Source organism: Benincasa hispida, chromosome 12 (assembly GCF_027475165.1).
Source record: "Benincasa hispida cultivar pf3 chromosome 12, pf3_genome.v1.1, whole genome shotgun sequence".
NCBI lineage: Eukaryota > Viridiplantae > Streptophyta > Magnoliopsida > Cucurbitales > Cucurbitaceae > Benincasa > Benincasa hispida.
Window position 1 is genome coordinate 41972978 of NC_143489.1, and position 14659 is coordinate 41987636.

Below are 14659 nucleotides of genomic sequence, written 5' to 3' on the forward strand. Positions count from 1 at the left end.
ACTATAAGTTATATGTTATATTTGATATAACATATAGTTTAATATATATATTATATGATTAGTTATCATATTTATATATATATTAAATAATAATTTAAATAAATAAATTTATTATTTTATTTTAAAATTAATTTAAATTAAATGAGGAAGTCTCCCCCTTTTCTCTCTCATGGATGAATTTTTTGTTTTTTTATTATCTTTAACCTGTGAGAGAAAAGAGATAGAAGTAGAACATTGTTTTAAAGAGAAAGGTTCTCTGAATTCCTCCCCTCTCTCTTCATCTAAAACTCTTACTTCTTCTCCCTTCCCTCAATCCAAATTAGCCAAAGCCTACCAATCCTAGGTTCTCTACTTGAGAATACCAAGGTCTCCAATTGGTGGTATCCCAATTGACCATTTTGGCTTTGTTCGTGATTTGCAGATCAAGGGATTTCTTGAATTTCTTAAAGGTATTCAAAGGTAAAGTTTTATGAAACCCTAAACATTTTGTTGTCGAGCATACTGTAGTAAATTTGATAATTGCATAATCTATTTGTTTATTCTGTAAAATTTATTTCTCTGTAAAAATGGGATTTAGGACAATCCCGCTTCTGCTCAAGGGCCCTTCAATATGGGATCCTTCACCACGAATGTGTTGAGTCATTGATTTTAGTCATACACATTCTCGACTAGCCTCGTGAATTGTTAGAATTTCAACATGACTTGAGGAAGTGACTTTTATGGTATGTTTCACCGATCATCATGATATAGTAGTTCCTCCACACGTGAATAGATAATCTGTTTAAGATCTAGCTTTGTATGGATCAAATAAATATCTATAATCTGCATAACCAACTAGATCAAAATTTGATTTATTTAATAAAACAAACCCATGTCGATTGTTTCTCAGAGATAACGGAGTATATGCTTAATTTTGTTCCAATGTCTTTTTGTTAGAGAAGAACTATATCTTGCTAATAAATTTACTGAAATTGCAATATCTGGTCTTATATTATTAGCAAGATACATAAGTGCACCAACTGCACTAAGATATGATATTTCAGGACCAAGAAGTTCATTATCTTCTCGAATTCGAAATATATCTTTCTTCACATCTAGTGAACAAACTTCCATTGGAATGTTCAATGGATGCACTTTGTCCATATAAAATCTTTTCAAAACTTTTTTTGTATACGTTTATTGATGAACAAATATCTCATCTGTTACATGCTCAATTTGCAAGCCACTACAAAATTTTGTTTTCCAAGATCTTTCATCTCAGGTTCTTTCTTAAGATATTCTATTATCTTTGAAAGCTCTTCAGTACTCCCAATTATATTTAAGTCAGCAACATATATAGTTATAATAGCAAATTTTAACTGTGATTTCTTTATAAAAACACATGGATATATTGGATTGTATTGATATCCTTCTTTCAACAAATATCTACTCAGGCGATTGTACTGCATTTGTCCTGATTGTTTCAATCCATATAGCAATCTCTGTAACTTTAATGAATACAATTCATGAGAATTTTATTTATATATTTCATGTATCTTAAATCCTTCTAGGATTCTCATATAAATATCATTATCAAGAGATCCATATAAATATGTTGTGACTACATCCATAAGATTCATATCCAGACTTTCATACATAGTCAGACCAATTAAATATCTTAGTGTAATTGCATATACCATTGGAGAATACGTCTCCTCATAATCAATACTAGGTCTTTGTGAAAAACCTTATGCAACTAGTCTTACTTTATATCTTGTGACTTCATTATTTTCATTTCTTTTCTTCACAAATACCCATTTGCCACGGGTTTGATACCTTTTGGTATTCAGACTACTGGTCCAAAAACCTGATGTTTTGGAAGTGAGTTTAATTCTGCCTCGATTGCTTCTTTCCATGGAAGCCAATCTTTTCTATGTCGACATACTTCAATAGATTTTAATTCAAAAATCTCATTTTCAGATATAATATCAAGAACAACATTATATGCCAAAATGTTGTCAATAACTACATGAATTTGGTTCCATCTTTTTCGTATCATGACATAATTTTTTGAAATTTTACTATTATCTTTATGTATTCCACCTTCGTCATTAGTCATGTCATGAATTTCTTCATGGGTATTTATATCCTCAACCAAGTCTTCTTGACTATTAATTATTTTTCTTTTTTTGAGGGTTTTATCTTTGGAACTGATGGGTTTTGTTAATGCGATGAAATAATGGTGTTGCGATGGTGGAGTATGCGTTGTGCATGCAAGTTTTCTTAGCAAGATCCAAGTATAAACCCTACTAAGTTGCCTGGTAATCCCATGGTCGAACATAGGGACTAAGAAAACAGTATGCGGTGGTAATTTTTGATTACTTTGCAGTAACAAATAATTCAATGCGTTGGTTAGTTTGTTGTTTAAGGTAAAAGGTTTATGCAGCGGAATTGAGAAAAGAATTAATAATGCGAAAGATATAATGAGTATGTGGGAACGGGTTGAGAAGGTCTTTAGCTAGCATTTTCTGAGATTGCGTTCAAGCTATGCGATCATACTACACTCATGCGACAACAATTCATTTTCCAATGCAAATGCGACAACTCCTAGTTTTAGGACGCATGCGATGTATGCGATGATGTCTATAGAGCTTATTCTTAAGTCTCTACTTCTTGTCTATGCGATGATGAAAGATACACACAGGTACAATGTGACCGCATACAATCATATCCTATCTCTAGGGGCATGCGATGCATTAATAGCAAACAGAACTTATTCCTAAGCTTCTATCTCTTGATTATGTGGTTCTAATCTGACTCTCCCGAGCCTAGATTCTATTCTGACTTTTCCAAGCCTAGATTCTATCCTTAGACTACCCTCCCGAGTATCTCTAAAGGACGAATGACACATACATAATACAAGATGATCGCATAAAGTGAAGATCCCAAGTTATGCTAGCTAAGTGCTTCTAAACCCATTCGATAGTTTTAGCTACTCATGCATAATGTAAAGAGAGTGGACATATATAAAGATGCAATTTCCATTTGATCTAAGTTTAGAATACGAAATGACAATGGAAAATAAGGATAGAGAGCCTGGCAGCAGTTTCTTGCTTTCCAAGGCTTTTACACTGAGTTATCTCTATTCTGCCCAAAAGATATTCTTGCTTCCGCAAGAGTTGGCTCTCTTTCAGTTTTCGACGCTTCCCGGCACTCTTCCGAGTTAACCAGGACGATCTCTCGATGTATTTTCCCTTCCCTCGCTTCCGCCTTCTAAGTATATGAAAACTACGAACAAAGGCTAACTGTCGTCTATATGGTGAATTCTCCAAAGTTCGAACTGAACTCCTTTAACAAAGGTGACCTTCGATATTTATAGAGCTTCAGGGTGAAAAGCTTTTTCTCTTGAATGATTGCACTGATGGAATATCATTAATTCTCTGCCTGACGCGCCGAATATTTGTCACCGAAAAGTTAAGTTTACTTGCTACAGTATGTCGTTAACGGCTTGTCAACTTAATTCGAAATCGATCGTCATCAGCATTCTGTCCCATCATGATTTATTAAGCTTTCACCTTGATGCGCTGGCTCTATGTGGCCACCTTCTTGAGTAGATTTTCACGGACGCATATGATCGCATAGCCTTGCGGTCGCAATCTCTTAATGCGCTCGGACGCTAATTTCTTTGAATCGCATTTCCGCCTTGCGCCAACGCATTTCTACACAAAATACACAAATTAGTTGCATGCAATGGACGCATGCGATCACAATATTCTAAACTTAATGCTTTCGGATGCAATTTTATATATTTTTATCATCGCAATCCTTCATTGTTTTATATCTTTGCGTTGTAATAACGTGCATTTCTGCCCGTTATCAGGAACCCACTAGTCTATCACGCTTTTGGCATGTTTCAGACTTATTAGTGACAATTTTTTATGTTAGGATATCATTTTTTTATGGAACATTTGCTGCTAGTATATATGATTTAGTTACTTTCTTTCATTCTATAAATGTATCTGGTAACCTATTTGTTATATTTTACAAATGAGTTATTTTCTGAACTTCAAGTTCACATTGATGTGTACGAGGATCTAAATGAAACAATAACAATGCATTCCATATAATTTCTTTTTCCAACTTCTTAATTCCTCCCCCTAATGTTGAAAAATTTATCTCATCAAATAACAATTAGCAAATCGTGCAGTAAATACATCACCTGTTAAGGGTTCAAGATATTTGATATAATTAATGTGGAATCATATCCAATATATATTCATAACCTCCTTTGAGGACCCATCTTAGTACGTTGTGATGGAACGATTGGAACATATACTGCACATCCAAAAATTTTTAAATGGGAAATATTTGGCTCATGTTCATAAGCTAATTGTAATGACGAGTACTTATGATAAGATACTGGCCTAATGCGTACAAGTGATACTGCATGCAAAATAGCATGTCCCCATACAGATGTAGGAAGCTTAACTCTCATAAGCAATAGTCTATTAATTAACTGCAAACATTTTATGAATGATTTTGCTAACCATTTTATATATGAACATGAGCTACAAGATCTTCAACACTTATCCCAATTGACATGCAATAGTTATCAAAAGTTTGGAATGTAAATTCACTAGCATTATCAAGACGAATGGTCTTAATTGTATAATCAGAAAATTTTGTTCTTAACTTAATTATTGGAGCAAGTAATCTTGCAAATGCAAGATTTCACTTTGGGTAAGTTATTTGGAGTTGATTGCGTGAACTAATGAATGGAATTTGAGCCCTAATGTATGAGTTAAAAAAATTTGGGTTTTGTGATGTAGGTTCTATTTCACATTCTTTAGTTGGTTGCCGATTGTTTACTTGGAGAACAATATTTGGACTTGCAATTTGAGGTAAGTGGTTTACTATTGATTTGCCTTGGAACCAGGAACCCCAACCAAATTAATGTTAAGACAGAGAATTTATGTGAGAGCATGATAATAATGTGTTAGAATGATTTACTATGGTATACTATTGGATGGACCATTGAGGGTGTTATGGAAACCTATGGGTTAGGTTGCAATGAACTTGATATAGAATCTTAAGTTGATTATCTGCTCACTGAATGTAATGAATGTGTTTATGTGACTGTGTTTATGATTTATGATTTATTGGTTGACTAATGCATGTAAAATCGATGGTAACAGTTAGTCTTCTTATCGAGTGGTGTACTTTTTATGACTATTTTGTGTTCCTTCGAGTTCATACCTATGACTGTTTTGTGTACCTATAAGTTCACACCTATGACTGATATGTGCTCCCTCAGGATCGTACCTATGACTGATAAGTGTTCCTTAGGGGATACATGCTTATGATTTATATGTGCTCCTTCGGGATCACTTTTATGAATTATTTGTGATCCTTCGAGATCACCATGACTAATATGCTATAGGACGTACATTGTTGCCTAGATAGTAAGGTTAATATGATTACCTAAAGGGCCTAGTAGTAGGTCAGTTACTGAGTATTGACTCATCATTTATTATTTTATGTTTTTTAGGTAAGGATATGAACAGTCCGATTAGTGACAAGCGAGACCCGTGAACGTGCCATATGGGACAAGGAAATTGCTACCGTCTAGTTTATGTTTTCAAGTTATTTAAAAGTTTTGATTTGGAACTCAATGTTGGGAAAAAAATTTAACTGTTTAATTGTCATGATTCTTAGCTGTTTTAGGAGCATCGAATAAAGGTTCTATTTATTTGTTTATTTGTTAAATTTATGGATTGCTTGGGAAATTGTCTTTACTGTTTTAATAATTATTCCTCAATGGTCAAGATGTTTAGGTGTTAAACATGCATTTACGAGTAACGACCCTTGTTAGTAGTCTTGAAGGGTCGAATCATTACACCTAACCTACCTAACTCATCTATTACAAATATTTTAGTAGAGATTTAACTAAAGAATGACATAATACTAGAAATCTAATATATAAAAAAATAAAATAAAAGAATAAGCTATAAGACTTTTCTCATAGGTAGATACGGGGGGATCAGCAGGCGCATCCAGATATCTCACAACTAGATTGATATACCTCTGGCGCCCTCATCACATCCCAAAACAAGATACAACTAAAGTAAAAATATAAAGCTACATAACAACATGACAAACTCTATGACTAGTGTTTTAAAAAACCCTCTCGAGTGTGCGCCTAGGCTTAAGACATAGGTCTGGTGCCTAGGACCTTGTGGCTTTTTCACCATTTTTAAAATATAGTAATAATTAAGGTTTTTCCTTTTTTATTAACTAAAAAAAGACATCAACTTTACTAAGCCTAAATGCAAAACTTCTTGTGTTTAAGGGTCTTTTTCTTTTCATATTTCCACTTTAATTGTGCTCTCTTCTTTATGTATTACTTTTATATGTAGTGCGCCTCACAAAAAAAAAAACCTGCATTTTTTTTTTTGCGCTTTGTGCTTAAGCCCCAGAAGACTATTACACTTAATTGCGCATCTGAGCTTTAAAAAATATTGTCTATGATGTAATAGGATTAGACTAAGATAGCCTGGTTTATCCTAATCCTACTACATCATTAATTAAAGTTATGATTAAAATCAAAGTCTTTATTATGAATAAAAAGTTATCACTAAAAAAAGACAAATACTCTATTTATAGCGAATTAGAAAGCAAACTAATCATAATCCTAATTAATCAAAAAAACTAATCATAATCCTAATAAACCAAGGAAACTAATCCAAATCCTAATAAACCAAGAAAACTAATCATAATCCTAATCAATTAAAGATGAGACCAAGATGCCCTAATTTACCCTAATCCTACTACATCAATCTATCTAAGAAAGCAAATATGTAGAATATCTATCCTAAACTAGAAACCAATGCCAAATAATAGTAATTCTTTGCGATCATCAATTTATGTTTGTTGAATAAGAAGTTTTGGCTAATCACAAGTTGTCACGTCATCAAACGAAAGTCAAGGCCTATTGTGAAAATTATAAATTAGATCCGACCAAGTAATTAAAGTCGCTCGAGCCCAATCCAACCTAAGCCCATGATAAGTTTTTGGGCCAAATTAAAGATTGGGCTAAAACCCAACATTTGGGCCCAAACCCGTATAAGGTCATTGAGAAGCTTCTATAAACAGAAGCCTTACCTCTTCATTTGGGCGGGTTGGAAGCATCAACAACGTAGTTCTAAAGCTCTGAAAACCTAAAAATTGAAGTTCTAAAGATTTCTGAAGGCCTGAAGATTGAAGCTCTAAAGATTTTAAGACTCTGAAACTCTAATCGATCTAAATATTACAACCTTCTAAGGATTGAAGACTTGGAATACTAAAACCTCCTTGAATTCCAAAAGACTGAAACTCTTATCGATCTCAAGTTTATAACTTCCTGAAGATTGGAAGAATTGAAGGTCAAGGCCCTCTGAAGATTTGAAGTTCCAAAGAATGAAACTTTGAAGAATATAACTCTTCTTAAGTCCTCAAGTTTTGAAGACTGAAGCGATGAAGCTCTCAAGTTCTGAAAACTGAAGCTCTCAAACTCTCAAGCTTAAAGACTAGAAGATTAAAGCCCCAAAGGTTGATCCAAACATCAACAAGCCAGGGGCCAATCTAATTCGATTAACAAACCAGAAGCCGATCCACGTTGATTAACAAGCCAAGGACCGATCTAAGCCGATCAATAAGCCAGAAGGCAATCCAAACCGATTAACAAGCCAGAAGGTAATCCAAACTGATCAACAAGCTAAAGGCTAATCCAAATCGATCAACAAGATCAACAAGCTCAAAGGTTGATCCTCCAAGAAGATCATTAAGCCCAAAGGTCGATCAGCCAAGAAGATCAACAAGCCTAAATATTAAAATTAACTTTTCAAGAGAAAGAATCAAAGGATTATGTATTAGAGATTGTACTCTCTATACTGAAGAAATTAATACAAATACTGTTGGGATTAATATCCTAATTCTCCCAGAATCTCATAATTGTAAACTGTACACATTGTAATGAATAAAATAAGAGTTATTTTATTTGGCATTTACTCATATCCAATAAATAAAAGCTCCATAGTTATTGTATGTACAGTTAAGCATGTATATGAAATATACAAATGAATCATGCCTCAAGTGATAACCTAAAAAGGTTTGTAGTATAAGGATTAAGGAGGGATACCTGATCCTGGTGACACTACGGATACGACCCACTTTGTAGAGGTTTACAAGTATTGTGAACTACTACAGATGGTAGATCCTGACCATTCATGTAGAAACATGCGAGCGGGGATGTCCTATACAAAAAGTTTGTATAAGACCAGACCACAAGATGACTGGTCTCTTTATATAACGCCGTTGATATTTGAGACTTACATCTCACCTAAACGACCATAGGTGACATGACTTCAATCCTGAGTGTTTTGGGAACTCCTTCCTTTGAGGGCAGTCCTTTGATTAGTATGAGTAAGAGTAACCAGATTGTCAACTCAACAAGCCCATCTTTTTGGAAATTTGTCTGATTTGGGAGTTGTGAACTCAGTTACACAAGATGGAATTCACTTCTTCGAGGAAAGGGTAAATAGATAGATTGCTCCCTTAAGGGTTAATTCCGGGTCTTAAACATAGTGGCCACAACTTCTCTTTGAGAGAGAGGACACAGTCATAGTAAGACTATGACTTATGTTCATTAAAGAGATCGGTGGTACTTAAGGAGTTAGATGTAACTATAGGCGCATAACTGTTACTGGCCTAACTGTAAATTGTACTTATGAGCGATCTGTGAAGAGGTATCGCACTGTTGATTGGTAGATATGGACACAAAATATATCTGTAGTAAGGAGAGTGCAACTGTCGATCTTTAGTGGAGTGTCTGGCAGTTAACGAATGGTGGATCCCATGACTAAAGAGTTTCAAGCTACATGTCCATAAGGTCCCTTTGGTAGCTCAATAGATTCAAGTTGAGAATCAGTTCTTGGTATTGATTTGAAAAGTTCAAATTGACAAGAGAAAATTCGATTATATATGATATGATCGGTGTGATGTATGAGATACATCAAGTAGAGGATTAATGTAAATGAGATTTACATTAAGTACCATGAAATAGAAAAATAACTATGATTTATATGTTTCATGAGATGAAATATTAAAACTATAGGTTATAAATATAATATGGTAAGTTGGTTATCATATATATATTTATAATAATATTAATTATTGGATAATTATATCTTTTTCTCTAATAACCAATTGAGTGGGAGGTTATTGGTGGTTGCTGTTGATCGTGCTGTGTTGTGGTCGTAGTGTTCGAGCGTTCGTGTGTTGCTGTCTTGGAGACTGAACGAGCGTCTGTGATCGAGGGAGTTTGAAATATGAGTTTTCAAAGGTATGAGACTTTATCCCATGATCTTATTGTAAAACATGATGTAATTTCGTTTTGTGCATGACTTGTAAGTTTCAGTTTCTTAACTGTAATTGTTAGCGTTCAATTTCGAATGGAATTTGGAACGATCATTCCACTACTTATGGAAATCCTCATGTTTGATTTCCTTCAATTGGTATCAGAGCCAGGTTGTTCTCATATGCCAAATTTCAATTTTGTTTTGAACTTCTTTTACAGTCGTGATGGATTTTCTGCATTTGCGTTTAAGTGTTAAATGCGTTTGTGGATGGCGTTGATGAATGTTTATAGGTTAATTGTCTCTGTTTAAAAGTTTTCTTTTGATTACAAAGTGTTAATTTGTAAGGGCCCCTGAGTTTTTAGGCATAATTAACATGCAATCAAGTCTGTAATTCAAAGTGTTTGAGTTGGTCGAGTCGTTCGTGATGAAGTTTCGAAGCATGGTGATGCAATTCTCAGCGAAGAAGAAGACCAAGAGTTGGTCGTATTGTATAGCTTTAGGTAAACGATCGTTGAGATTTAGTTAAACGATCGTATAGTATTTACTAAACGATCGTTTAGCTAATGCTAAACGATGGGGTAAAGCATTTACTCTATTGCGTAGCATTGATTGCCCGATCGTGTGGACGCTGGAGGTAAACGAGCGAGTGGGAGTATTTGATGCTTATCGTTTAATAAAAGACGGGAGCACTAAACGATCGTGTAGTTAGCATGCCTCATCGCATAGTAACTGACTACATGATCACGCGAGATACAATACTTAGGCACTCGCTCAACGATCGTTTAGAGAATTGTGCTTCACCCATCGTTGTTGTCTAGACGATCGTTTAACGCTTGCGTTGTGCATTGCGCGCTGCAGATCGCGTACATCGTGCTTCATCGCATAGTAAAGGGACATGATTGTTGCTAAACGATCGTTTAGCTCTGGAAGCGTTGGTAAATGATTGAGTAAAGCGTTTACTCTTTCGTGTAGGTGATCACTCGATTTTGGTACACGATCAGTGGAGACGCGGACTTCAATTGGACGGTTCAAGACTCAATTCGCCTGTTTGAACCAGTGACTCTTTGCTTTTGTAATAATTAGCTTTTAGTTTTGAGGATTTGAGGCTAATTATCCCGGTTCATCAATTTTTGGTTAATATACATGAGATGTATGCAGTTTATATGACATAATGTATGACATATAGATTTAAAACCCACCTTAGGTTGTGCAATTATTCATGCATCATGTATTATAAGTGTTATAATATGGCATGATGAAATTACAAGAAAGCATGCACATGCATCATGAAATATAAGAGTTATATTTATGCATGCAGTAAGCATATTCATGCATCATCTTTATATTATAAGCATTATAGTATAAGGATGAATGGAAGCATGTTTTCTTGGTTCGTTGTTGTTTTGTATAAGTGTTATATAAAAAGTAGCAATGAATGAACAATGCATGGAGCATGACACTTATATTGTTTGCAAGCGTTATGAATGTCTTGTATGTGTTTGCTTTTCGTTGTGAATTGTTTTGGTTGTTTCTGTATAAGCGTTATAATATAAATTAGAACTAAAATTAATAAGAAAGAGTTGCATGCAGACTTAGGCGAACTCATGTTTTAAAAGGGTTTTAAAATTGGATTAAGATAGACCTAAGTTCAAGTTTCTAATGGGATTAGCAACCTAATTTAATCTTGTTAAATCGGTTTAATAGGATTAAATTGATTGACATAAAAGATTAAAATTGTATTAAATCTATCTATAAGGGACCTTTTGTCTAAGAGAGGTTCTGTCTAGACGAGAGTACTTAAGCTAACGGAAACGGAACACCCCTACCTGGGAACCTATCTGGAAAGGTGAATTAGATAAATTTTCTGCAAGCATGCGACAGTTGGTCAAAGATTCCGTTAAAGAGTTTAATGGATGATGATCAAAAGTTGTTCAACTATCCAAGGTAAAAGTTACTCTTGGGCAAACCTAAAAAGTCACTTAGTTAAAATTCTTAGCCGTGTTTTTGCTAAGTAAACTAAACCCTAGGTTATAAAATACTCAGTGGGAGGAAGAGATATATATGATATGTCAATGATTCCACTCACGTTCTCCCTAAATGTGCATGCCTGGCCTCGTGGTGCCCTGGGAGTATCCCTTCGGATGGTGTTTGCATGAGTCAATATCAAGGTGAACAGAGAGAGTATTTATAGTAAGTGGGTAAGAGTGGTCAAATTGCCAATTCAACAAGCCTACCTTTTTGGAGATTTGTCTGATTTGAGAGCTAGAAACTTGATTACACAAGATGAAATTCACTCCTTCCCCGAAGTAGGAGTAAGTAGATAGATTGTTCCCATAAGAGCTGATTCCAGATTTTGAACATAGTGACCACAACTTTTCTTTGGAAGAGAGGACTCAGTCATAGTAGGACTATTACTTATGTTCATTAAAAGAATCGACGATACTTAACTACTTAAGGAGTTAAATGTAACTACATGGGCATAACAGTTATTGGTTAGCTGTACTCACGAGCGATCTATGAAGGGTTATCGCACTGTTGATTTGTTGATATGGACATAAATATATCTATAGTAAGGAGAGTGCAACTGTCAGTTTTTAATGGAGTGCTTGGTAGTTAACGAATGATGGATCCCGTGACTAAAGAGTTTAGTCAGTTATTCACCTACCGTTGGAGCTTCAAGCTACAGGTCCATAAGATCCCCTTGATAGCTCAATGGATTCAAGTTGAGAATCAGTTCTTGGTGTTGATTTGAAAAGTTCAAATTGACAAGAAGAAATTCGATTATATATATGATATGATCGGTGTGATGTATGAGTTACATCAAGTGGATGATTAATGTAAATGAGATTTCCATTAAGTACCATAAAATAGAAAAAGAACTATGGTTTATATGTTTCATGAGATGAAATATTAAAACTATAAGTTATAAATATAATAAGGTAAGTTAGTTATTATATATATTTATAATAATATTAATTATTGGATAATTATATCTTTTTCTATAATAACCAATTGAGTGGGAGGTTATTGGTGGTTTTTATGGTAATCGTGAGATAAAAGGAAAAACATTTTCCTAAATTTATAATATTTGAGAAAGAGTTGCTATTCTCGGAAAGTACTCATGGTTTGCTGTCAAGTGAATTAGATTCACTAAACGATAGCTGAAAGAGAGACTATACGATAGTTCACTCAACTGGTCGTAGCTAAACGATTGCAAGGCTTTTTCTATACGATAGATTGCCTTCTTTTAAATGATTGAGCATTCGTCTATACGATAAATACTTCTCATCTCCCACTTGCTCAATCGTCTACACAATTGTTATTCCTCCGATCTCTTCCTCTAACCAAGTCCACACAGAACCCACACTTTTGGATTCTCACACCGAGAATACTAAGGTAGCCATTGTGGTGGTGTCCTCACTCAACTCGACTGAGTTCGAAGTTTTGGAGGCCGTTCGTTGTGTGTTCGCGCTATTCGTGTGGTGGTTGATGTTGATCGTGTTGTATTGCGGTCGTAATATTCGAGCGTTCGTGTGTTGCTGTCTTAGAGACTAAACGAGCATCCGTGATCGAGGGAGTTTGAAGCACGAGTCTTCAAAGGTATGATACTTTATCCCTTGATCTTATTACAAAACATGTTGTAATTTCGTTTTGTCACGACTTGTAAGTTTCCGTTTCTTGACTGTAATTGTTAGTATTCAATTTTGAATGGAATTTAGAACGATCATTCCGTTGCTCATGGAAATCCTCATGTCTAATTTCCTTCAAATACAAAGTTCAAATTCCACGAATTAAATTTCTCTAAAAATCTTGTAGGACAAGGTTTATAGTTTGTACCTGTTTTCCTTTTCAATTAGTTGAGAGCTAGTTTCAAATGGAAGTACTATCAACGATTAAAAAAACACAAAAACAAAAAAAATGCTTTAAACTATTGGGACGAAGCTTCTTTTAAACACTATTTTTTACCAAACAACATCGAAGCCATTCTTTGAAAAGTAGTAAAGTGGATAAACATCATAAGGCAATAAATTCTTGAGAGACACACATAGAATTCGAATTAGAATTCCAAGTAGCAAAATTTTAATTTCTTGATAAAATGTTTGGCGTGATGCAGCAAATATGAGTTGATCGAAATAGGGTCCCTTCCCTAATAATAGGCCTTTTTGTTTCTTTTGTCTGTCTGCAAGTGCAAGAGCAACTCCTGGTCGACTGCCTTTGGCGGACCCCAGGTCCAAGCAGCTACCTAAACTCAGTGAACTAATCCTCATAATCTCATTCTTTTGCTTTTATGTTATATTTTAATTGGGTTGGTGATCACTTTGATCAGATAAGACCATGGCCCATTCATTAACAATTGTCCTAATCTTCAACAAATTCATATCCTTTGCCCATCACTCAGTGGGCCTTCAACCACTTTTCCCCTTCTTAACATCTACACTCATCAATGCCATTGTATAACATATTCATATATAGAACCACAATCACGATTACATATACATATATAGAATCACAATCACATTACTCGGTGTCAACTTTATAAAGTGCAATAGTCTTCTGGAGCTTAAGCACAAAGTGCAAAAAAAAAAAAAAAACAATTTTTTCTTTTTTTTTTTTTTAGGTGCACTATACATATAAGTACTACATAAAGATGAGAAAACATAGCTGAAGTGAAAATATGAAAGGAAAAAAAACCCTAAACACAAAAAATTTTGCATTTAAACTTAGTAAGTTTGATTTTTAATTTAATAAAGAACAAAAAACACTAATTATGACTATATTTTAAAAATAATGAAAAAGCCCCAAGACACAAAGTTTAATGCCTTGAGACTTCACAAAAGGCACACCTTACGTTATGAAAGGACAAGGCGCCAGACTCCTCGAGTCTAGATGCACACCCAAGAGAGCTTTTTTAAAACACTAACCGTACGTGTAGCCCATGTAAATGAACAATAGACTTAATCCTCGATAATAGAAAGCCCTATATTTAAACTCATAACATTGTTTCATTTCTACCCATTTTTAATCCCGTAGGATATAAGAAATCAACCCTCGAGAAAGACCATTTTTTTTCCCCTAAACCAGATGAGAGTTAGTTTCAGCTAAAAATGTGACCACCATTTTCGAAGTCAATTCAATCTAGGTTTTTGCATTGATTATGATTGATAAATTGCCACCTTACGCACACCTCAAATGTTTTCACAAGACAACCATGTGATCCTACTATATATTATTGTCAAACTAACTCATAGGATATTAAATTCTAGATATACAGGTTGCTACTAGAG